Below are 26,724 nucleotides of genomic sequence, written 5' to 3'. Positions count from 1 at the left end.
CAGTACAGTCATTTACCAACAAAGCGACTTATGAAGCTCTTGATGTCCCTACTCCAGCAGATAAGCTCTTTCAATGTTTCTCCTTCCAACAAGTTTCCTCAGATACCATAAAAATGTTAAAAAATTACAGCCCACTACAGCAAAATCCCTGTTATTTGGGACACAAGCAACTGTTGCTCTCAAGCAATCGGCATTTGACTGGCTCTTATGCTGGCATAAGAGTCAATCAGAAATTGCTAAGTGGAGCCACTTCTACTCAATGCGGAACAGCCCGCAGTTCCGCACTGAGTAGAAGTATGCCAGTATACACTCCAATCAAAAATGGCAAAACGGAGCCTCTTCTGTTCAATGCGGAACAGTGCCTCTTGCAAATGTTTTTCCTACTGATGTGTTACACATTCTATGAAAAAAGCATGCAGAAATATCAACTCATTCCTGAGATAAGCTTTTTTGGGAGATGCTTCTTTTGTGTGCTTCAGTTCCTTATCAACCTACTCCTCCCATTTCCATCTGTCAGTAAACCATAAGTTAGCACCACATTTCCTGCCCTGCAAGGTTTATTTAATTAGTCACCTATACATAACAACAGACTGACAGAACTGTGTGTGGTGTGTGCCAGTAAAAATGTTTCCTCATCTCTCCTTATTCATGTCATCTGAATAGCACTTTTACAATAAATAATGTTACAAATGCTTTTATCAATCCTTAACATGCAGAAGTCTAACTATTCTAGAAACTAAACTATGTTCTGCTTATTAGAGTTCATATTGGCTACTCACACCTGTTTGTGTCTGCAAGCAAGTCTAACAAACAAAATGCATCCTGGAAATACTTCCACACCCACCCCTTTCCCAAATAATACCCCACTTGAAACCTGCAACCCTTCTCAATAGTTACTTCATAGAAACTATCCAAAAACTTACTCACACCATCCACAACTCAAACCACTCCCCCACCTCCTCTAACCCAAACAGATACCCTTTCTCTTCAAACCAGTCCCTACCTCTAAATCAAGTTACTCCTGTGCAAACGTAAACCCTGTTCTTCCTCTACTTTCCTCTTATCTTCCTCAAACTAGCTGCTAAATCCATAGCCTATCCTTTACCTCTGTCGATCAATAGATCGATTCAAGAAGCCACAGTCCCAGACATCTGGAAATCCTTTTACACTGCCCCACTTGCATAGATGTAGGAATTCCACTGACCCTTCTAACTACAGACCCATAGCCATACTTTCCCCGCTCTCAAAAATTCTGGAGAAATGCATCCATGATCACTATTAAATCACCTTCTGAAAGAAAACCTACTAACTCCTACCCAACATGGTTTCCATCCAAACCGCAGCACTACCACTGCTCTGTTATCTTTTACTCACACTGTAACCAAAGCCAGAGACCATGACCAACTTGTACTCTGCCTTTTCCTGGATCTCTCCAAAGCCTTTGATACAGTTTCACACTCCCTTCTCTTATCTAAACTATCTGATCTCAATCTCTCCAGGCCCCCTCTCGCTTGGTTCACTAGTTACCTCTCCAACAGGTATCAATCAGTCAGATGGCACATTTCCTACTCATCTACCTACCCATCAAATAGTCCCTCAGGGCTCCATCCTGGCCCCCTTCTGCTGAATATCTTTTCCAATGACCTGCATACTTCTAGTAATCAGTCCTCCCTTATTCAATATGCAGACGATTCTACGCTCATCTCCACTCACTCACCCAAGCCTCTTTCCTATCCCCTGAAAATTGGCTTTCTGATATTCAGCTCATCTTAAATCCAAAAAAAACTATAAACTTCTGCTTTTCCTCCCTTGACTTCTATCTCACCATAAATCAACCTTTGTCATTACATCCCTTGACAAGGCCAACATTAAAATAGAACCACACACTAAGCTTTTAGGTACCAATTCCAATGATGAATTAAAATGTAATCTGCATATCCAGAAAAGCATTAAAAAATGCCAAAAATGTGGTCTACTGTACAGAAAGAAGAAATTTCTAACTTCTGACGCCAAGGTTTCCCTGGCTCAGGATTTACTCATTCCCTCCTTTCTCTATACTGCTCCAAATCCTTACTAACATCCAATCCACACTTTTATCCAAGCTAGAACAAACCTACCACAAAATAGCCAGATTTGCTACTAACTTACCTCATAACTCTCACCACTGCCAAGCAATCAACACTTTAATGGCTCGAATTCCCCCCAACAACTATGACTGTCACAATTCCAAATCACACATTCTACAACACCCACTTCCTACCCCTCCCTCTCCTCCCTTGTATTCTACTACACCCCCAATCGTCCTCTCCATACCTCTGATCAACAGCTCCTATAAATCTACACACCTCGAAAAAAAAACACTGGAAAACTGCTGTACAAATACACTGTAACTCACACTTGGAATAAACTCCCCTCCTTCATAAGAGCCATCTCCCAACGTAATCACTTCAAAAAAGAACCAAACCAACTTCTAATTAATACAAGGTCCTGCCCTGTCCTGACCCTACCTAATCCTCCATATCCCCCCTTCTCCTGCATTTTATACACAAATAGACTCCTCTACGTCCATACTCTAAACATACTCTTTTTGCTTTTCTTTTTCCAAGTCCACAAATAAGACTATAATGATTTCCTGTATATATATATATATATATATATATATATATATATATATATATATACTTAGATCTACTGTAATATCTTCTCTTATAACATGTGACATACTAAGTGTTTCTTCTCTTTTATTTCACTACTTGCCTATCCAATTACCACTTACATTTTTTGTAACGCCACCATAGATATTTCATGTTTTTTTATGTACACTTTATAGTTCATTTTCCTGTATACACTTCTTGTTAGTCTGTACAACTCTAGAGCTTTTCTTCTCGGGTCTCCACAGAAAATGGGCTTCTAAGCTCAGTTGGACCAACCTGGTTAACAAAGGTGGAATAAATAAATAAATAAATGAATGTGCTTATCATTCACTAAATAATAGTCTAATTTCACGGTAAAGAAAGCAAACAACTCAAGAACTGGAAAGATGGTGAGACAAGGAAAGCTGCTCGTACAACTGGACAGTAATCACTAATAATTTATTATAAAAAGGCAATTGACATCAGGTTAAGCGCTTTCGACTGTACCCCAGTCTTCATCAGAACAAATAAAATATATGATCCAAAAGTTTTTATACACATCTCCTAATCAACAATAATGTAATTATTTGTAAATAATTTCATAGTCTAATTTCAGACAGATCATTATATAATAATGCAGTTGTCAATCTTGTTACCTCTCAGATAGGCCATAGATGTTCAACCATTCATAGACAGTTACTAGGCTAATGTCCCTAGGGCCTTTATAAGCCTAGCCGTGTTATACCCATGTTCCCTAATGAAGCCAAACTGGGTTTGGTCAATAGTTTGAAGATCGCCTATGTCCTTGTTGATAAGGTCCGTGATGACTCCATGGCCTTGGAGATAAGGTTGGTTAGGCTTATGGGTCTACAATTCCCATGGTTGGCAGGTGAACCCCCTTTGTGCAAGGGGATTACTGTTGCTGTTCTCCAATCTGCTGAAACAAAGCCAGATCTCAGGCTGAGGTTAAAGAGCATGCCAAGTGGCTTTGCTAGGTCTTGTTTTAGATTTAAAAAGCAGCCTGGGATGTTATCTGGTCCCACAGAGGCCATGTTTTTGGCCTTGGAGAGTGTGAATATGACCTGCTCTTTGGAGATACTAGGTAGAGGACTGGTGTCAAGTATGCTTTGTGGTATGTCTGGTGGGGACGGGGGGGGGGGGGGTTGCATCAAATCTGACACCTAGTAGGTTGGCAATTTCCTCAGGTTCAGTATGAGAGGTACCATCCACTATAAGTTGGGCACATAGCTGGGCATTCCATTTTAGATTTCAGACTTCGCTAAAGAATGCCTTATGATTATCCTTAGCTAGGGATACTAATTTAGCTTCATAACTACCTTTAAAGAACTTAAAAAGATCTCTTATTTGCTTGTTCAACCTGTATAGAGTAGACTGTTCCTCTTCTGCTAAGTAAGTTACCTCTTGTTCTTAGACATCATTGTCTTCCTTTTGTTATATACCCTACTTATACTTGAGGTCTACACAGCAGCCTGTTTTTTTCGGGATGACCCGGTTTTGATACGGTCAGATACATCAGTCTATACAGCTGTTTAGGTGGTTATACAGTGCATTTGTGTACTCTGCTGCATAGGAGACACTGATGGCTGTATTGGCAGGGGGACAAACTTTTTACACCATTGCCTAGTATGCTGTAGTTTGCTTTGGAGAAATGTTTTAGGACTTTTTGCTCCTGTGGGGGGTATCAGGTCTGTTCGTAACAGGAAAGATTTATTGTCTGACCTTAGCAGGGAGGGCAACAAACAGGGAGTAGTGCAGTGACCCCCCCCCCATGTTGGAGAGTACTAAATCTAGGACATTTGAGCCCCTTGTGGGGGTGCAGACTAGCTGTTCTAGGGCATTTGTATTGACAAAGTCCAGGAACCTCTGGGTGAGCATGTTTCTACTCGTGTAGGTCACCCAATCAATGGAAGGATAGTTGAATCTCCCATGACCAAAGTGTTTGACTGCAAAGTGAGTGACTTTAGTACATCCAGGTAAGCAGTTCGCTTATCTTAGTTCATGTTGGGGGACATGTAGCTAGCAATGATGTGGTAGGGTGTTTTATCTATTGTTATTTGGACCTGGAGTAGCTCAAGAGAGTCATACTGTTTAATCAGTCTTGAGGTGTTTTTGGCTTTAATGAAGATGGATACCTCTCCACATTTGGTTCTTTCACGCTCATTTTGGGGTCTGAACACATGGAAGGCACTGTAGCCTTGCATAGCCAGGGTGCTCTCTATGGTCTTGAACCATGTCACAGTGACTGCACAGATGTCAGCATCTTCCACGGTGAGAAGTGCCTCCAAGGAGTGCAGTTTCCTGTTTGGGCTCATAGCATTAAGCAGCATAACCTTGAGTTTGTCTCGAGTGGATTTTTTTACGTCAGAAATGTTGCTGTTTTGACACGGTCTAAAAAGGCACTATGGGGAAGCCAGAGCCTTTGCCAGTATCTGAAAGCCTAGAGGTGGCAGGTGAAGACTATCTCTGGCAAAGCAGCATGGTCGGTCAACCATGTCTTCCCAGGCTGACAGATATTGGATCCCCCTGGATTAACACCAGAAGCTACGCCAATTGTTGGAAGTCAATCATTTTTTGTCTGTATTGTGGCATCACCGTGGGTGAAGGTAGAATGCTGCTTAGGGCTAAGGACATACCTGCCTGGGACACAATTTGAGAGTTCAGTCATGTCTCTCTTTATATAGTCCAGGGAGGTACGTCTTAAGTCATTCTTCCCAACATGTACTATGACAGAGTCATAACGATAATTGTTAAGTGACTTGACTGTGTGTGTGATTTGATGGATCCTGGCACCTGACAGGCAGCTGACCGTGACCACCTTTGTCCAGCCTTGTGAGGGGGACATCAGTGTGTCTCACTATGGAGTTGCTTATGACTTGGAAACTGGCTTTTGAGGTGTTTTGCATTAGGGGCCTATATGCTGAGAGAATCATGTGTGTGTAGTGGATTCTATTTACTTTGCAGTATGTGCAAGTGGTTTGTGCTTGGGAAGTCTCATCTTTTGGCAGGCTTCTATGGAGTACCTCCAAGTATGTGGGTTTTATGTTTTGTGACCTAGTTTTATGAGGGAGGCCATGTGTGTGTGTGTCGACAACCTGTAAGCTGTCCGGTTTGTTAAGTCAGAGAACCGATTCCAGATTCATAGTGTAATTGCATTTCGCACATACTGTGCTTGTTGTGAGATAACGGATTCCAAATTAATAGTGTAATTACAGCTCTCACATACTGTGTTTGTTTTAGGAGTAAGTGGTTGTCAGTATACATGAGGTAATTACTATATTGTTTCATGATGCCCACGTCAGACTGGCTGGAGAAATGATTGGAAACTGACCGTACATTATGGCAGGTTTTTAATATAACTACTACTGGGGAGTGGGGGCTAGTTTGACTAGATTCTGCTCTAGGATTAATAAAGTGGCTTATTTTATTGAAGGCTAGGAGTGAAACCTATGGCAATGTTTCCTCAGTGCACAACAGAGTTTCCTGTAATGCAGCAGGGAAGCTTTCCAGGAATTTGCGTCTATACAGGACACTGCTGAACCCCGTTGCACGGCGCACATCTACACACAAATGAGAGGTTTAAACACAGGCAAAATAAAACAATTTATGCTAAACTACCAATGGGAACGTACACAAAGAGCTTTCCTCCAGTAATCTCCAACTCAGATGAGGCTCAGACTGCACAATTCTGCCATAAGGGTGCAGGCGGGGCCCTCCAACTGTAAGATGGATGGAATAATGCTCAAGCATAACAATACAGTCTAGAATCAACAGATCTGAATCTAGTCTATGTTATGTACTAGCTACTGAAAGCAACAAAACAGCTTTTTTTAAAGTGCAGAAAAATACAGTAAAAATCAGCAAAATGAGGTAGCAAATGATAAAATACAGTCAGCAATGTGTAAAGATAACTCAAAAGGTACTATTTTTTCGATTTTAGCAGTGGGTGGCTTGAATTTCAGCAGAATCTCTTCAGACTTCTGGCAAAAGTCGCCAAAAGTTTAGCTGCTCTGGTTAAATGACCTACAGTGGTACTGGCATTTACACAAACTGGCAGCTCTTTGAGCAGCTGTGAACAGTGGGAGACTATGGAAATGGTTTCCTACAGAGGATTTTAAACTGGAGAGGTTTGCATCTATACAAGGAACAGGGAATCACATTTGCTCGATGCACAATACCGAGCCTTTTATTCCAGCAGGATGACAGACTTTTACGCAGTTAATCCCGTAGGTCAATCAGATAAATGCACAATAAACTTTCCACCAGCAATTTCCAACTTGGATGGGTTTAATTTAGCTCTGCTCCCACCACAGTGCAAAAGAACTCTCTTAATGTAAAATGAACTGGTTTTGTGCACAAACGCAGTAACAAATGCTTTACAACAAAAGTCAGAATTCCTGAGGTATCAGGAATCCTTGGAAAGAAGTTCACTAACCCTGAGAAATGTTCAACAAAATGCAGAAAAAAGTGCACAACGTAAGAGAAATGCAACAACACGGAACTTTGCCAAACTTAAAAATATTTTCTGCAGTACCAAAGGAGGTTAGGAAATATTAAAATACTGTTAAAACCACCTAAGAAAAGTACAGCAATAAACACATGGTATTTCTTTAACTAGTGCAGGCTGAAAAACAGTGAATTCAATCAAATCAATAAATGCAGCACAGAAGTATTAAATAGCATGGAGACAGTTAGAACAAGTGGAAAAAATCTTCACTTCTGCTTTCTACTTTTCATTACTGTTGCTTCAGTATGCAACATCAATGAAATTTCCATTGCACATTTTTTGATGTTACTCAATGTATTTCTCTGTAAATGCAATATAATGCATACTACCACTGCCCCTAGCAATTTGCATTCAATGATGCAACAGCTATGTGGGGCTACAACTGCTGAGGAACTCAGCTTAGAGCATCCAACACTTGCTTACAGCAAGCCCACTGCTCTGATGGCAGAAGCTTTCATAACAAGTCATGCTTTAGTCCTGCTTTTCTCCATCCACCCACCCAATACCGGTGAACCATGGTGCTTTGCCTACGTACCACAAAGCTATTGCACTGGTGCCCTAAAAGAGTTAAATATGAGGGTCAGTAAACCTGAATGATACCCAAAATACGTAGGGAATGTTCACTGAAGCACAGACATAACACTGTTGGGTTCAGTGCCAGTGAATTGGAAGATGTGGGACCACACGTTTTTGTTAGCATCTTGCTGTAATTTGTAGATATCGGGGTAGCCCTCAGTAGGGATGGGGTACAGTATGGTGACAGTACAATGGGCTAACTGCAATAATGGTGGGCTACTGTGAAGTGAGGTCAACAGTTGGTGTCCCTGTAGCTTGTGTAGGAATTTGTAAAGAGTTTGATGAAGAGCAACCGTTCAATAGTATACAGAATGTAAAACGAAAAAAGAACTCAAACTGCCAGGTAAAGCACTCTACTTACAAGGCACAATGAAAAGAAAAAAGTATAGAGTGCACCACGACCAATAAAAGTCTCCAAAATGTTCCTTGGTAGAATGAAAAGCACAAAATCATAGAGTAAATCCATATAATTTTTAAGGGCATGACACTTCTGTATTAATAGTTATTTTTCTCAGTTTTTATTGCCCTTTTAAATTTCATGTAAAGTCATGTGATTTTAACACATTTAAAGATGGATTCTGTAGTACCTTTTTATGTCTGATGAAGCGTTGCAAGCCAACGCGAAAGCGCTCACACCAGTTTCTGCAGTCTTCACTTTTAATAAAGTGGATTTACTCTATGATTTTGTGCTTTTCATTCTACCAAGGAACATCTTGGAGACTTTTACTGGTCGTGGTGCACTCTATACTTTTTTCTTTTCATTGTGCCTTGTAAGTAGAGTGCTTTACCTGGCAGTTTGAGTTCTTTTTTCGTTTTATTTGCTGCTGCTTTTACTCTCATCACTGCCAGGACATGGCTGCTGTACCTGCCGAGTCAGCTTTGGGTGTTGAAACTAATGATTTGTTTAATCTGAATGGACTTGTTGATTTTGATGTCAACCCATTATTGAAATTAACTGCCAAAGATTTCAACACTGAAGGTAGTGCAGCACAATGTTTTAAAAATAACATGCAAATCATGATGGCCACAAGGAGTCTTGAAGGTAAACTCCATAAACTTCGTAACACGCAATGGCAGAGACTCCATATGGAAGCTTGCCTTGAGTTTAAGTTAGTTCCGAGGGGCTTGAGGATTTTAAAGATGCCCACTTTCGGTAATTCCAATCCGGAGTTACTAGCTAAGTGGCAAAGATCTAACATTGAAACCAGTTTAATATATATTAATATCCTTGTTGAACATTACGATCTTTTAATCAGCGAACTGAAACGAGAAATCGTAAAGATATACAACGACTTGACTGAGTTACTGAACAATGAACAACTTGACACCCTTTTCAATGATTTAAAGCACATGATTTCATCATTAGACATTAAATGCCTAAGTGATAAAAAAAGAAAATTACAAAGGGACTTTCTTGATTTTAGCAGGTCTCAAGTTTTTTCTTGGCCGAGAGACTCATTACCATCAAAAGCCGAGAATCCTAACATACGATTGGACAATGCACCTGTTCCTCATCCGCCTATTGAGCAACCACAAGTGTTAGCCACTCCCACACTGCTGACGTCGGCTGAAGGAGCTACTGTTGTGGAACAAGCTATCACTACGACAGCTGCAACGCTTGAACAGCCGTTAGATCAACGGCCCAAAACCATTTTGGTCCAAGCGGAGATACACAATGCGTTTGACCCTGAGCAAGCTTCTGTTTCCGAACAATCCCATTCTGCTACTAGACGCAAACAGGATACTCGTGCCAAACAAGTATCCATTGACACTTTTATCAAACAACCGGCAAGTGAGTTATTTGCCTTAGGTGAGGGCATGCCTTCTTTTCCTTTGCCCTACAAACCTCAGGAGAGGAGGACTTGGTCGCCACAAACGAAGGCAAACAAAAGGAAGAACATGGACGACCCTACACCACCTGTGAAGAAGGTATGGCGAACAAGGATTTAAATGACTTTACACATTTTGATGATGAGGTTGACTCTGAGCATTTAGTGATTAATATTTCGAACCATTGCTTAGATGCAGCTGAAACTGATGTTTTGAACAAGGGCCTTGCATTTATTCCATCTAGCTGCATTGATGTGACAGATATTGTTGTTGATGTAAAGTTATTTACTAGGAATTTAGCACTGAAGTTGTTATATGGTAAAAATGATGACTATCATGTAAATAGTGTTACACTTTTTAGGAAACCATCGTCATTCATACCGCCACAGCACCCTTTACTTGACGCATTCGAACAGGCAGTTGAGAGAGACCTGTTTGATCTATACAACGATGAAAATGAATAGAAGGACTTTCTGACGACAGTGGCAATGTGGTGGTCGAAGGTGAGGTGGCTGTCGACCTGGGTGCCCAGATCTCTCATGGTCCCTTCAGTGTTCAGTGGGCTCCCATCAACGTGGTAATTTGTGGGAACTGAGTTTTTTCCAAAGGGGATGATAATGCATTTTTTGGTGTTAAGCTTCAGGCCATGGTTCCAACACCAGTCACTGGTCTCAAAGACGCCCTTTTGTAGGATGGCTTTATCACTTGGGGAGTTGATAATGACTACTAGCTTGCAGTCATCAGCAAACTTGGTCAAACCAGAGTCCTTCTGTGTTGGTCTGGACTTCTGAGAAATAGATGCCAAACAGGAGAGGCCCCAAGACTGAGCCCTGTGGGACTCCACTCGTGACTGGTCGAACGACTGACTTGGAATCCGCAACTTTCACTCTGTGGGTCCTGTCTGTGAGCCAATTTGCAACCCACCTAGTGATGCAAGGACTGATGCCTAGCTTGCTGAACTTATCAATGATAACAGAGTGGGGAATGATATCAAAGGTCTTGGCCAGGTTGAGGTAGGCTGTATGCACTGCCTTACAATCATCCACAGCCTTGGTGACTGCCTCAAAGAAGGTCGACCAGTTTCAGCAGGCAGGATCTCCCCATGACAAATCCAAACTGTGTGGAGTCAAGAGTTTGGTGATCGCCTTTATCTTTGTTAAGCAGGTCCATGATGATGCGGTTCCATAGTTTTGCATACCAGAGTCAGCAGGCTAATAGTTAATTCTTAATCTTATCCTAACAGAATAGTGCACAGGGTCTATAGATGCTCCCCCTTTACAGAGTGGGACAACTGTAGCAGTGCACCATGCATTAGGGACATAGCTTGAGGTAAGGCTGTGATTGAGCAGGGCACACAGATGTGCTGCCAGTTAGTTTTGTAGCTCATGTAGGACACAGCCGGGGATATTATCAGGTCCCATTGACGCTGTATTCTTGGCTTTGGACAATGTAGCTTTTACCTGTGCCGCAGAAAGGGTAGGTACCAGGCTTTCTTCTGGTATTGTCATAGGACCCTTAGGGGGGAGAGAGGGGTAAATTTAGCACTGAATGTGTTGGCCAGTATGTTGGCTTTATCTGTTGGCTCAGTATAGGAGGTGCCATTGTGCAATAACTCAGAGCAAATCTGGGTATTGCCTTTGAGGTTTCTGATATAGCTATAGAATGCTTTGTGGTCGTTTTTGGTGTCAGCCACAAGTCTGCCTTCATAGCTAGCTTTAGATGATTTGATAAGGGATCTCAGCTTTTTGTTGAGACTGATTGGTTTTCCAGTCTTGTGACTTCATTTTTTTCTGCAAATTTCTTCCTTCAGTTGTACAGTTTACTGATGGCTGTGGACCACCAGATTGGCTTCCTTTTTTTGGAGGAGAGCGTCTTACATCTTTCTGGTATTGCAAGATCCATGCATTTGTGTACACCCTCGTACAGTGCATTGGTGTATGATTTGGCATTCATGCCGCTATTTTCCATTGGCATGCATGCCGAGAAGTTAGCCACCTCTGTTTTTAGAAGCCCAAAGTTGGCTTTAGAGAAGTTTTTTAGGGTGGTCACCTTAGCAGGGGGTGTAGGTGACATGGAGATTTCCATGGTGATCAGTTTATGGTCACATTTAACCAGGAAGGAATTGACTATAGATGTGGAGCTACGGTCTCCCATGTTGGTGATAACCAGGTCAAGGATGTTGCTTCCTCTAGTGGGGGTCAGAATGAGCTGGTCCAGTGCACTGGAACTGATAAATTCCATAAAATGTTGGGCCTGTACATTGGTACTTGAATAGTTTTCCCAGTTGATGGAAGGGTAGTTGAAGTCACCCAGTATGAGAGTATTGGGTTGAACCCTGACAGATTCCAGGGCGATTAGGAACTTGAAGAGAGTCTAGGGACATGTTTGGGGTTCTGTAGCAGGCTAGGACTTGTATTGCCATCTTATCCAGTGTTAGTTGTACCTGAAGTATCTCGGATGCATTATGCTAGGCTACCGGTCTAGAGGTGTGCATATCCTTTAAGAATATGGAGACACCACCGCCTTTAGAGCTTCTGGTCATATTCTGGGGCCGAACAGTATGGAATGAGTTGTAGCCTTGGAGCGCAGGGGTGCTTTCTGCCTCTTTAAACCAGGTCTCCATTACAGCACAAATGTTGACATTCTCCATTTTCGAGCAAATGCATCTTGAGATTTAAACTTCCAGCATTGAGCAGCATGACCCTCAGATTGCATTTGTTTGTAGCTGTTACGGTGGAATTTTGGTCTTTGGAAAACTGCCTAAAAAAGGCACTATAGGGGTGGCCAGTACCTGGAATCCCAGGGGTGACAGATGCAGGCGGTCTCTGGCAAAGCATCAAGGCCTGTCGATCATATCGTGCCCAGGCAGACAGATACCGGATCCCTTAGAATGACACCAGAAACTTAGCCAATTGTTGAAATCAATCATTTTCTGCTCATAGTGTGGTATCATTCTGGGTGATGGTAGAATACTGCTCAGGGCTAGGGTCATACCTGCCTGGGCCACATAATCTGAGAATTCCATCACATCTCTTTTCATGTAATCCAAAAAGGTATGTCTCACGTCATTCACACCCACATGGACAATGAGAGTCATATTTGTACTTGTGGAGTGACCCGACTGCATGTGTTATGTGGCAGATCCTGGCGTCTGATAAAAAACTGACTGTCACCTTCTCCTTGTTCAACCTCGTGAGTGGGACATCAGTGTGCCTCACAACTGAGTCTCCTATGATCAGTACATTGGGCAAAGTGTTTTGCCTTAAGGGCTTGGGTTGAGGGGCACACTGTGGTAGTGAGCTGTGTGTTCTGGGGTTGGTGTTGTGTTTTGGTGGTTGAGTGGGTTTCTGTCTCGGGGGGGTCTCTGTTTGGGTAAATTTTTAATGAGAGCCTCCACAAAGGTGGGTGTACGGCTTGTGTTTCTATGTGTGGGTTGTGATGGTTGGTGTTTTGGAGGGCTGTGTGTTCTATGTAGTGAGTTACAGGTGTTGACCTTCTCTTGACCAGCTAGTCCGGTCTTGGTTGGAGCGTGTACCGCTTCCAGTTTGGTGATATAGGTACATCTCTCACAGGTATGAGTGTTGGGAGGCAAGAGGAGAGGGTTGTCTGTGTACATTAGACAGTTGCCACACTCTCAGAATGCCCAAGTGCACCAGGTTAGCAGGAGAAAGCACAGGAAATTGCCCTACAATCATACCAGGAGGGGTGGTCATAACTAATAAGTACTGGTGCTGTTACTGAGTAGGAACAGCTAGTGCTGATGGCATCTAAGTGTGCTACAATAAATGCTACAAAAACCTGTTATAGTGCTAGCCGATTAAGCTAACTGAAGCGCAAGAAGTAAAAGAACAAGCATGTTCTAAGGGGAAAATTGAAGAGCAGACTTTCTGGCACTGTTAATACTTTACCTCAGCTGGGCAACGCTACACGGTGCGCAAACACGGGCTTTTAAACCAGAAGGTTGAAAGGGATGGAAAAAAATGCCCAAACGGCCAATAAACTACAATTTCTGGACCAGAAACCACTCCTCTTGTGGAGTATAGTATATTGTGTGCGTGCATGCATGTGCCTTTGTAGGTCTGTGTCTGTGCGCATTTATTGTGAATGGTGCTACAATGAACAATTGAGCAGAGCTGGGCTGATAACAGCCCTGATGGGCAAGCAACTTTTGGATGTATATATATATATATATATATATATATATATACACACAAGGTTATACCTCCAACAAAAAAGCAAATGCACCAAAAAGCTTTTAAGCATAGTAAAGGAGTGTAGAGGTATAGCCAAAAGAAGTCAGGGGGCTGGAGGGAGGGTAACCAGGACTGCAACAGTGAATACACTCTAACATCTACATTTAAGGTGTGTACACAACTGTACTATGTTCTTCGTGTTTCACTGTTTCAGTCATAACATTTGGGTAGACTCCCAAAGCTAAAGATGGGAGGAGGAATTTAGATAGCATTAGGACCAGCTATAATTCTCTGCAAGACTGCAGTGGCAAAGCCAGCTCTGGATTTAGAGAAAACTGGCAAATGGTAATGCTTGGTGAAAGTATGTACAGAAATCTAGGTAGCAGCTTCTAGGATGTCTCTAGTAGGGACACCTCTGAGAAAGGCTGTAGAGGTAGATGCAGCCCTGGTTGAATGGGGTCTAATCCCCTGTGGGATAGGTTTTCCATGTTGTTTATAGCGGAAATGAATGCAATAGCCTATCCATTTAGAAATGGTTTGCTTTGAAATGGCCTTCCCCTCTGCAACAAATGCCACCACAGCAGTTGTTCAGATTTCCTTTGAGGTTTAGTCCAGTCCAAGTAAAATCTAAGTTGTCTATGCACATCTAAGGAGTGCAGTATCCGTTCCCCTTTGTTCTGTGGATTAGAAAAGAAGGTTGGCAAATGAATGGATTGATTAAGAGCCACACTGGATACCATTTTGGGCATGAAGGAGAGATTGGTCCTGAGGGACACTCTGTCAGCATGAAAGATGATGAAAGGCTCCACTGCCATAAGGGCCTGTAATTCAGATACCCTTCTTGCCGAACTGATTGCTAAAAGGAAAGCTGTTTTCCAAGAAAGGAATTTTAACTCTGCACTTGCAGCTGGCTCAAAAGGAGGCAGAGTGAGTTTTTCCAATACAAAGTTAAGGTCCCAGGCTGGAGTTGGGGCTCTTCTGGGTGGTCTTAAGTTTTTGGCCCCTCTAAGAAACTGCTTGAGCAGCGAGTGAGAAAGGAGGGGTGGTTCTGTGTTGTAATGAGCTGAAATGGCTGAGGTGTGAATTTTGATGGAGGAAAAGGAAAGGCCCTTGTGAAGCATCTCAGTTAAGTATTGAAGAATCTGAGGTAAATTGGGTGCTGCTGTGGCCATCCCTTGAGTTTGGTTCCAGGCACAGAATCTTTTTCATTTTACAGCATAAGATTTTCTAGTACTAGGCCTCCTTGCCTCCAAAATGACATCCAACACTTGTTTACTGAGGGATGGTAATGGAGGACATTAGGTAATTAGCCAAGCTGCCAGATTCAGGGTTTGAAGCTGGGGGTGCAGAATCTGGCTCTCCAGCTGTGACAGCAGGGTAGGGGTCCGAGGCAGGTGCCATGGGGCTAGCTGTGAGACAATGAGCAAGAGGGGGTACCAGTGTTGGCATGGCCAGTCTGGTGCAATCAGTATCGTCTTTTGGTTTGTCCTGTTTGATCTTTAGTAGTACTTTGGAGAGGACAGGCAGAGGAGGAAAGGCATAAACTTACAGATTTTTCCAGCTGAAGGACAGAGCATCCACTTTCCAAGCTTGCTTGTTGGGAGTTCTTGTGCAGAATTTGCCCAGTTGGTAGTTCTGGGGGGAGGCAAAAGTACAGTTGTGCACCTACCATAAATGTACATGTTCGAGTGTATTCACTGTTGCAGTCATTACACTTGGGTTATCCTGCTGGCAGGCGACCCGCAGTCGGCCCGAGTTCCAAAGTCTTGGTCCGGCGTCAGTTGTCATCGCCTCTTCCCTGACGTCAGTGCGCCAGGGGTATAAAAGTTGCAACCAATGTCATTTTCGTCAGTTTTTCTTGCCACAGATGTCAGGTGCCCCCAGATAGAAAGGCTGGAAAGATAAAATTATGCCAAAAAATATGCACATATTACTATAAACATTTCCTTCATCTACAAGCAAATAAGCCACATAGGTAGTATAGAGATGAGAAGTACAAGGTCTCAGCAATGGTAAAAGAGGAATGGTGGGTGGGTAACCTGGACTGCAACAGTGAATACACTTGAACATATACATTTATGGTAGGTACACAACTGTACTATGTTAATCGTGTTTCACTGTTGCAGTCATTACACTTGGGTAGAATCCCAAAGCTGAGGTTGGGTGGCTGAGTCTAAATTGGATTTGGAGAGGCTAACAAGCCCTGCAGGACTGCAGTGGCAAAGCCTGCTCTGGATTTAGAGTAGAGTAGAGAGGTAAGTGGTAGTGCTTGGTGAAAGTGTGCACTGAACTCCAGGTTGCAGCTTCTAAAATGTCTTTGGTTGGTACTCCTCTGAGGAAAGCTGCTGAAGTGGCTGCTGCTCTGGTAGAATGAGGCCTAATGCCCTTAGGCACTGATTTGCCATGTTGTGCATAACAGAAGCGGATGCAGTGTCCATTCCATTTTCAGATTGTCTGCTTTGTAATAGGCTTTCCTTGTGATCCTGCAGCATATGCTACAAAATGTTGCTCAGTTTTTCTGAAAGCTTTTATTTTGTCCAAGTAGAATCATAGCTGTCTGTATATATCCAAAGCGTGCAGAAGTCTCTCCTCTTTATTATGGGGATTTGGGTAAAAAGTAGGCAAATTAATGGTTTGGTTTAAGGCCGCATTGGAGACCACTTTTGACATGAATGTTGGGTTTGTCTTAAGAGAAACCCTGTCCTGATGAAAAATGAGGAAAGGTTCCACAGCCATTAATGCCTGCAACTCTGAGACTCTTCTTGGTAAAGTTATTGCTAGGAGCAGAGCAGTTTTCCATGACAAGAATTTTATATCAGCTGTGCTGGCTGGTTCAAAAGTAGGCAGTGTGAGTTTTTCTAAAACAAAATTGAGGTCCTAAGTAGGTACTGGTGCTCTCCTTGAGGGTCTTATATTTTTTGCCCCTCTGAGGTACTGTCATAGTAGAGGATGTGAAAAAATAGGAGGTTCCGTATTGTAATGAGCTGAAATGGCAGAGGTATGGATTTTAATAGATGAGGAAGATAAGCCTTTGTCCAGCATCTCAGTTAGGTATTGTAAAATCTGAGGTATATTAAGGACAAGTGGTTCGAGCCCTTATGCCTGGTTCCAAGCACAGAATCTCTTCCATTTTTCTGCATAAGATTTCCTAGTGCTGGGCCTCCTGGCTTCTAGAATGACATCCATAACAGCTTTAGAGAGAGGTGCAGTCTGAGTGGCTACATTATCTGCCATGCTGCCAGGTTTAAGGTTCTGAGTTGACTGTGCAGAATCTGATTGTTTTGTTGTGTCAGAAGATGAGGAATTTGAGGTAGAAGCCAAGCTGGGCCTCGAGACAAATTCTTTAGGATTGGGTACCACTGCTGGCGTGGCCAGTCTGTTGCAATCAGGATCATTTTTGGCCTTTCTTGTCTGACTTTTAGTAGCACCATGGTGAGAAGAGGCATCTTAGGGAAGGCATAGACTGTCAGGCCTTTCCAGCTGAATGATAGAGCATCCACTTTCCATGCCTGAGAGTGATAAGTTCTTGTGCAAAATTTCTGTATTTGGTAACTGTGAGGGAGGCAAAATTATCTATGTCTGGGCATCCCCATTTCCTTGTTATCATGCTGAACACTTGTGTATTTAGCTTCCATTCGTGAGGATCCATGAGATTTCTGCTTAGTTCATCTGCCAATGTATTTTTTGTTCCTGGCAGGAACTGTGCTTGCAGATGTACTTGATAGGTCAGTGCTGTGTTCCACAAAGTCATGGCTTGTCTGCATAGGGGGTAGGAATGTGTGCCCCCTTGCTTGTTTATGTACCACATAACTGTGGTATTGTCCGTCTTTAATAATAGTTGCCCTGGATGTATTAGGTCCTTGAAAGTTGTCAGGGCATTCTGTACAGCTAGCATCTCTTTTTGATTGATGTAAAGATGCATTTGTTTCTTGGTCCACGTGCCCTGAATACATTTTCCTGCCATATGTGCCCCCCAGGCATAATCCGATGCATCCGTTGTTATTGTCTGCCTGGCTGTGGGTAAAGTGATAGGCTGTCCCTTGCTGTGGTGACAGGCTTGGGCCCACCATCGAAACTCCCGTTGAAGGCAGGGAATTACAGTTATGATTGTCTCCAGGCTGTGACAATGCTGAGTCCAAACACTTTTTAGATACCATTGTAGTTTCCTCATATGCAGTTTTGCATATGGAATTAGTAGAATGCAGGATGCCATGAAGCCCAGGGCCTGCAGAATTTTTCTTGCAGGGAGCTGGGTTTTTGTTGCCATCATTTGAAAGTAATGAGTCAGTTGCCTTTGTTTGTCTAGCGTGAGATAAGCCATCTGGGCAGTTGTATTTAAGCTTGCACCCAGGAATATTATCTCTGGTGAGGGCACTAGTTTTGATTTCTTTTCGTTTACTGTGTACCCTAGGCAAATTAGCAATCTTTTTACAAATGCCAGATGCTTTAGAAGAATGTCTTTGTTCTCTGCTTGAATAAGGCAGTCGTCCAAGTAGGTATATATTTGAATTCCTTTTTGTCTGCAAAATGCAATTGCTGGTGCCAGGCATTTTGTGAAGACCCTGGGCGCAGTAGATAAGCCAAAGGGCAGTGCAGAGAGCTGGTAAAGCATTGAGCCTGCTATGAATCTGAGGTATCTTCTGCAAGATTGTCCGATTGGGACATACAGGTATGCCTCCTTGAGGTCCAAAGTAACTAGCCAAGCCTTCTTGCCCAGCATGGGCAGAAGTTGCTGTAGTGTTAACATTTTGAATTTTGGAGCATCTAGGAAAGTATTTCGGATTGACAGGTCCAGTACTGGTCTCCAGGCTTTGTCCTTTCTGGGTACTAAGAAAAGTCTTGAGTAAAATCCTTGTCCCTGTTCTTGCTGTGGAACTTTTTGAATAGTTCCCATGCCCATAAGAGCAGCAATCTGTTTTTGTGCCTCTGCCCATTGGTTTTGTGGCAGGTCTGACATACCTTTTGGTTTTGGAAGCGTGTGGAAGTGGAACCTGTAACCCTGAGAAACAATATTCAGCACTCATTGGTCCTGAGTGATCATGTGCCAATTTTTTGAGAAAAGTGCTAGCTTCCCCCCTAGGGCTGCTGTCAAAAGGTAAGGGGGCTTGGCATTTGCAGAAGGAAGTCATTGGGACTGTTTCCTATAAGGTTGTGATTTGTCTTCCCCTCCTTTGGGGGCTGAAGCACCCCATTGTTTAGGTCTGTAGGAGCCTTGGGGCAGAGATCTGCCTCTTGGGTGTCTGTATCTGCCTCTTTGTGGCCTGTCTGACACTGGAAAGGTCCAATTTTTTGAAGGCCAGTTTCTGCTAAATTTAGGTGGTTGAACCTGTAAGAAATCTTTCACTGCCTGCATTGACTTTGTTTTATCCTCCATTTTCTTTAACACCTCTTCTGCCTTAACACCAAACAAAGTATCATGCTGTAATGGAGCATCCAACAATTTTACTTTAACATGGTCAGGTAAACTTTGTTCTTTCAACCAAGCATGCCTTTGAATAACAGAGCCTGTAACTGCGGCTCTACAAGAAACCTGTAATGAATCAAAACCACATTGCAGAGTATGCTTTCCCACTTGTTCAACTGCATGCAATAAATCCTGCATTTCCTTACAGTCAGGACCTTCTGTATTTTAAACCATTTTCTGTTTTAACAATGACATGAGGTACTGTTGGTATTTAAGCATGTGAAACTGACAGTTTAACACTCTTACAGCTAAAGTAGCAGAAGTGTAAACTTTTTTTCCCCATCTGTCCAGAGTTCTGGAATCCCTATCCGAGGGGACAGGATTTTTAGCAGTGGAAGCCTTAACCCCTTTAGGACCCTGAGAAATTGTTTCTGGGTCTGCAGCGGGGTTTTTGTAAAGAAATTTATGAGAGTCAGGGACTCTGTAGTACCTGTCTGGCTTGACTGGTGCAGGGGGTAAAGAATCAGAAGAAAGACTGGATTCAGAAAAAACATCAACAATATCAAGCACAGGGGGGATAGCCAGGGGCCTGTGCTGAGGCAATAAAAGCAAGTCTCTGAGCCTTTTCTTGGATTCAGAATAATTCTGGCTCTCCCAATGGAAATGCTCCCTCATGGTGTGCAGGGTTTCCCCAAAAGAATAATCCTCAGGCGGAGAAGCTGAAGGCATGGACTCTTCTGCATCAGAGTCCTCATAGGGAGGGAGAGAATATCCCTGGGTCAGAAGAGTCAGAAGAGGAATCAGAGGAAATGGAAACCTGGTTAGAGGAGTCATAATCTGTGTCTTGCCTAGGCCTTTTGTCAGGAGGGGGATGGGAACCCCTGATTAAAGTAATTAGGTCTTCGGCCATTTTAAGCATCTGTTTCTTTGGCATAGATAACTGGTCTGGAGAATGCTGTACTTGTTTCCTTGTCTTTAATGGTGTTTTTGACTTTGCCTTTGCTGCTGTAGTGGGCTTAATTGTAAGCTGTGAAGGTCTGAAAACACCCTCAGAAGCCGATGCCTGCTCAGCGGCTCTGGACCCATCTGAGGGCGTAGTTTCTGTAGGCCCAATACCTTGAGTTTCTACAGGCCTTGGTGTCTCCACGTGGCTGTCGGTTACGGCCTGTGGCTCTGAGGTAGCGGGTGTCAGGGGCTGCGAAAGCACCTCACTGAGAATCGGCAAACCGGCAACTGGCCTAGAAGAGGCTTCGTCGTCGGTTTTGGACCTCGGATGCCTCTCCTTTTCTTTGTCTTTGCGCTTTTTATAAATTCCGGTTGTTGGTTGTTCCGACGGCATTATGTAATTAAACCTTCGGCCAAAATAATGTAAAGCAAAATCAAACTGACGTTTAACAGTGTGTTTATTGAATCTAGCACAAAACCGACAACTAGTAACGTTGTGGTCATGGCCTAGGCAAGGAATACAGTAAGAGTGAAAGTCCTTATGAGGTATTTGCTTCCCACAAGAAATACAATTATTAACTTTTACTGACATCGGTCTGGAGCAAGAAAAAGTTTCCCCAATGGGGTACTTAGCTTTATTGAAGACTTCGGTTCTGAAACTCAATTTTGAAAATCTCAGGAGTCGGCCGACCGGCACTTGCGAACTGCTTTTGCTTCAGGCACTGCGCGGCAAGAAAGACTGGAGAAAATGGCGTCGGTTGCAAATTTTATACCCCTGGCACACTGACATCAGGGAAGAGGCGACGACAACAGACGCCGGACCAAGACATTGGAACTCGGGCCGACTGCGGGTCGCCTGCCAGTAGGATAACCCAAGTGTAATGACTGCAACAGTGAAACACGATGAACATCAGGTCTATATCTGGGCTCCCCCACTTGTTTATCAACATGCTGAAAGTCTTTGGTTCCAGTTTCCACTTGTGTGGGTCCATGAGATTTCTGCTTAGTCCGTCTGCCAGTGTATTTAGTTTTCCTGGCAGGAATTGAGCCTGTAGATGCACTTGGTAGCTCAAGGCTGTGTTCCACAGAACCATGGCTAGTCTGCAGAGGAGGTAGGAATGGGTACCCCCCTGCTTATTTATCACATAACAGTGGTGTTGTCCATCTACATAACAGTGGTGTTGTCCATCTTTACCATTAATTGTCCTCGAAGAATGTGGTCTTTGAAAGCTGTCAGAGCATTCTGTACAGCTAACACTTCTTTTTGATTGATATGCAGGTGCATTTGACTTGGGTTCCATTTTCCCTGAATGCAATTCCCTGTCAGGTGAGCCCCCCATGCATAGTGTGATGCGTCTGTTGTTAGGGGTTTGGGCGGCAGGGGGTAGAGTGAATGGGAGTCCCTTGTTTTGGTGGCAGGCCTCTGCCCATCAAAGGAATTCTAACCGTAGGCAAGGTATGATAGGAATCATTGCTTCTACATCCTAAGAATGTTGACACCATAAGCTTTTTAGAAACCACTGTAGTTTCCTCATATGCAGTCTTGCATATGGAATTAGTAGAATGCACGAGGCCATGGACCCCACGGTTTGCAGTATTTGCCTTGCAGCTAGCAGGGTTTTTGTGGCCACTAGTTTGAAGTAAGTTGTCAAATGAGTGTGTTTCTCTGGCATGAGGAAAGCCATCTGGGAAGTTGCGTTCAAGCTTGCTCCCAGAAATATAATTTGTAGACAGGGTACCAGCTGTGATTTCTTTTCGTTTATGGTATACCCCAGACAAGTAAGCACCTTTTGTACAAATGCCAGATGATTCAAAAGTATGTCCTGGCTTTCTGCCTGAATTAGACAATCGTCTAGGTATGGGTATATTTGAATATTTCTTTGCCTGCAAAATGCAATGACTGGAGCTAGGCACTTTGTGAATACCATGGGTGCAGTAGATAAGCCAAAGGGCAGTGCAAAGAACTGATCGCGTATGCAGCCTGCTTTGAAGCATAGGTATCTTCTGCAAGATTCCCTGATTGAGGTGTGCAGGTAGGCTTCCTTTAAATCCAGTGTTGCCAACCAGACATCTTTGCCTATCATGGGAAGCAAATGGTAAAGAGTTAGCATCTTGAATTTTGGAATCACCAAAAAGGTGTTTAGGATAGAAAGGTCCAGGATAGGACACTGTGAGTTGTCTTTTCTGGGTACCAGGAAAAGTATGGAGTAGAAACCTAGTCCCTTTTCCTCTTCTGGTACAGTCTGGATAGCCTTTAATCTTAAGAGAGTACTTACTTTTGAGCCTCTGCCCACTGACTTGGGGGTAGATCTGGCCAACTGTTTGTGGTTGGTAACGTGTGGAAGTGAAATCTGTATCCTTGGGAAACTATGCTTAAAACCCATTTGTCCTGGGTAATGAGTTCCCAGTTTTTTGCTTGCAGAGCAATCTTTCCCCCTAAAGGAGCAGTCAATTGAGAAGTGCTTGGTAGTTTTAAAGTTAAGTTGTTGAGACAGCTTACCATGGGGGGGGGGGGGTCTTACTACTCCCTGATTTGGAAGTGGGAGCCCTCCACTGCTTAGTCCTGTGCGTACCCTGGGACTGAAGCCTGGTTGTTCTGCTGGTTCTGGGTTTGAACTGAGAAGGCCTGGAATAGGCAGGAAAGGACCAATTTTTTGAGGGCCAATGCCTACTAAATCTTGGAGGCTGCACACATAGGAAATATCAGTTTGCACAGATTTAGCTTTTTCCTCTATCTTTTTAAGCACTTCTTCTGCTTTTTTGCCAAACAGGCGGTCCTGATTTAAGGGAGCATCCAGCAATTTAGTTTTAACATGATCTGGCAAAGATTGCTGCTTAAGCCAAGCATGCCTTCTAAGTACAGACCCAGTGACAGCAGCCCTGCAAGATGCCTCTAGTGAATCAAAACACATTGCAAAGTATGTTTTCCACCCTGTTCAGCAGAATGCATTAAATCTTGTAAATAGTACAGTTGTGTACCTACCATAGATGTAGATGCTCAAGTGTATTCACTGTTGCTGTCATTACTCTTGGGTTATCCTGCTGGCAGGTTACCCGCAGTCGGCCTGAATTCCAAAATCTTGGTCCGGCGTTGGTTGCTGTCGCCTCTTCCCTGACGTCAGTGCGCCAGAGGTATAAAAGATGCAGCCGACACCATTTTCTTCAGTTTTTCTTGCCCCAGATGTCAGGTGCCCCCAAAACGGTAGGCTAAAAATTATGCCAATAAACATGCATGCACTAAGGTAATCATTGCCTTCATCTAAAAGCAAATACATCACATAGGTTGTATAGAATAGAGAAGTACAGATAAGACCCAGCAAAAGAAAGGGGGATGGTGAGAGGGCAACCTGGACTGCAACAGTGAATACACTCTAACATCTACATTTATGGTAGGTACACAACTGTACTATGTTCATCATGTTTCACTGTTGCAGTCATTACTCTTGGGTTGAATCCCAAAGCTGAGGATGGGTGGCTGGGGCTAAATAGGATTAGGAGAGGCTATGAGGCCCTGCAGAACTGCAGTGGCAAAGCCTGTTCTGGATTTAGAGTAGAGAGGTAAGTGGTAGTGCTCTTCTTTGGTTGGTACTCCTCTGAGGAAGGCTGCTGAAGTGGTTGCTGCTCTGGTTGAATGTGGTCTAATGCCCTTAGGCACTGATTTGCCATGTTGTGAATAGCAGAAACGAATGCAACGGCCTATCCATTTTGAAATAGTCTGTTTTGAGATTGCCTTTCCTTGTGATCCTGCAGCATATGCCACTAAAAGTTGCTCCGTCTTTCTGAAAGCTTTAGTTCTGTCCAAGTAGAAGCGTAGCTGTCTGTGTATGTCCAAATGATGCAGAAGTATCTCACCCTTGTTCTGTGGGTTTGGATAAAAGGGAGGCAAGTGAATGGTTTGGTTAAGGGCCACACTGGACACCACCTTAGGCATAAATGTCGGGTTTGTCCTCAGAGAAACCCTGTCTGGATGGAAAATGATAAAAGGTTCCACAGCCATGAGTGCCTGTAACTCCAAGACTCGTCTTGCAGGGGTTATTGCTAGCAGCAGAGCTGTTTTCCAGGATAAGAATTTTATATCAGCTGTTGAGGCTGGCTCAAAAGGAGCCAGTGTGAGTTTTTCCAAGACATAATTGAGGTCCCATGCAGGCATTGCTGCTCTCCTTGGAGGTCTTATGTTTTTGGCCCCTCTGAGATACTGCCTTATTAAAGGATGAGAAAAGATAGGTGGTTCCATATTGTAATGGGCTGAAATGGCAGAGGCTTGGATCTTAATTGATGAAAAGGATAAGCCTTTGTCCAGCATCTCAGTTAAGTATTGTAAAATCTGAGGAAAGTTTGGTACAAACGTGTCAATTCCTTGTGCCTGGTTCCAAGCACAGAATCTCTTCCATTTTTCTGCATAAGATTTTCTGGTACTGGGCCTCCTGGTCTGCAAAATAACATCCATCACAGCTTTGGAGAGAGGAGTGTTCTGAACGGCTACATTATCCGCCATGCTGCCAGATTTAAGGTCCTGAGCTGGCTGTGCAGGATCTGATTGTTTTGTTGGGTCAGTAAGTGAGGAAATTGAGGCAATGTCCAGGCTGGACCTTGAGACAAGTTCTTTAGGATTGGGTACCAGTGCTGGCATGGCCAGTTTGGGGCAAGCAGTATCATTTTTGGCTTCTCTTGTCTGACCTTTAGGAGTACCTTGGGGAGGAGAGGCAGTGGAGGAAAGGAATATACTGTTAGGTTTTTCCAGCTGAAGGATAAGGCATCCACTTTCCATGCTTGCTTGTATTAAGTCCTTGTGCAGAATCACTGTAGTTGGCAGTTGTGAGAGGAGGCAAATAGATCTATGTCTGGGCATCCCCATTTCCTTGTTATCATGCTGAAGACTTGTGGATCCAGTTTCCACTCGTGGGGATCCATGAGGTTTCTGCTTAGTTGGTCTGCCAAAGTATTTATCTTTCCTGGCAGGAATTGTGATTGCAGGTGAACTTGATAAGTCAATGCTGTGTCCCACAAAGTCATGGCTTGTCTGCAGAGGGGGTAGGAATGTGTGCCTCCCTGCTTGTTTATGTACCACGACTGTTGTATTGTCCGTCTTTATCAGTAGTTGTCTTGGATGACTTAGATCCTTGAAAGCCCTCAGGGCACTTTGAACAGCTAGCATCTCTTTTTGATTGATATGAAGATGCATCTGGCTTGTTGGTCATGTGCCCTGAATACATTTTCCTGCCCCCCAGGCATAATCTGATGCATCCGTTGTTAGTGTCTGCCTGGCTGTGGGTAAAGTGAATGGCTGTCCCTTGTTGTGGTGACAAGCCTGTGCCCACCATCGAAACTCCTGTTGCAGGCAGGGAATGAGGGTAATTAATGTTTCCAGGCTGTGGCAATGTTGAGTCCAAACATTTTTTAGATACCATTGTAGTTTCCTCATATGCAGTCTGGCATATGGAATTAGCAGAATGCAGGATGCCATGAAGCCCAAAGCCTGCAGAATTTTTCTTGCAGATAAATGGGTCTTTGTTGCCAACATATTGAAGTAAGAAGTCAGTTGTCTTTGTCTGGCATGAGATAAGCCATGTGGGCAGTTGTATTTAAGCTTTCACCAGGAATATTATCTCTTGAGAGGGTACTAGTTTTGATTTCTTTTCGTTTACTGTGTACCCTAGACAAATTAGTAAGCTTTTTACAAACACCAGATGCTTTAGTAGAATGTACTTGTTCTCTGCTTGAATAAGGCAGTCGTCCAAGTAAGGATATATTTGAATTCCTCTGTCTGCAAAATGCAATTACTGGTGCCAGGCATTTTGTGAAGATCCTGGGCGCAATAGATAAGCCAAAGGGCAGTGCAGAGAACTGGTAGTGCATTGAGCCAGCTATGAATCTGAGGTATCTTCTGCAAGATTGTCTGATTGGGACATGCAGGTATGCCTCTTTTAGGTCCAAAGTTACAAGCCAAGCGTTCTTGGCCAGCATGGGCAGAAGCTGCTGCAGTGGCAACATTTTGAATTTTGGAACATCCAGAAATGTGTTTAGAATAGACAGGTCCAGTATTGGTCTCCAGGCTTTGTCCTTTCTGGATACCAAGAAAAGTCCAGAGTAAAATCCTTGTCCCTGCTCTTGCTGTGGTACTCGCTGAATGGCCCTCATGTCCATGAGGGATGAAACTTGCTTTTGTGCCTCTGCCCATTGATTGTGTGACAGGTCTGGCATACCTTTTGCCCTTGGCAGGGTGTGAAAGTGGAACCTGTAGCCCTGAGACACTATATTCAAGACCCATTTGTCCTGGGTGATCATGTGCCAATTTCGTGAAAAAAGTGCTAGTTTTCCCCCTAAGGAGGCTGCCAAAAGATAAGTGCTTGGTGCTGGCAGAGGAAAGTCATTGGGAACGTTTCCTGTATGGCTGTGATTTGTCTTCTCCGGTTTTGGAGGTAGAAGCACCCCATTGTTTAAGCCTGTATGAGCCTTGGGGCTGGGATCTGCCTCTGGGGTGTCTGTATCTGCCTCTTTGTGGCCTGTCAGACACTGGAAAGGACCAATTTTTTTAGGCCAGTTCCTGCTAAACCTGGGTGGCTGCACCTGTAAGAAATCCTTAACTGTCTGCATGGATTTTGCTTTGTCCTCCATTTT

The sequence above is a fragment of the Protopterus annectens genome, chromosome 15.part0, assembly GCF_019279795.1.
Source record: "Protopterus annectens isolate FY-2018-M chromosome 15.part0, PAN1.0, whole genome shotgun sequence".
In the NCBI taxonomy this organism is placed as follows: Eukaryota; Metazoa; Chordata; order Ceratodontiformes; family Protopteridae; genus Protopterus; species Protopterus annectens.
The sequence above is the reverse complement of the archived record's forward strand: the minus strand, read 5'-3'. Positions refer to the sequence as shown.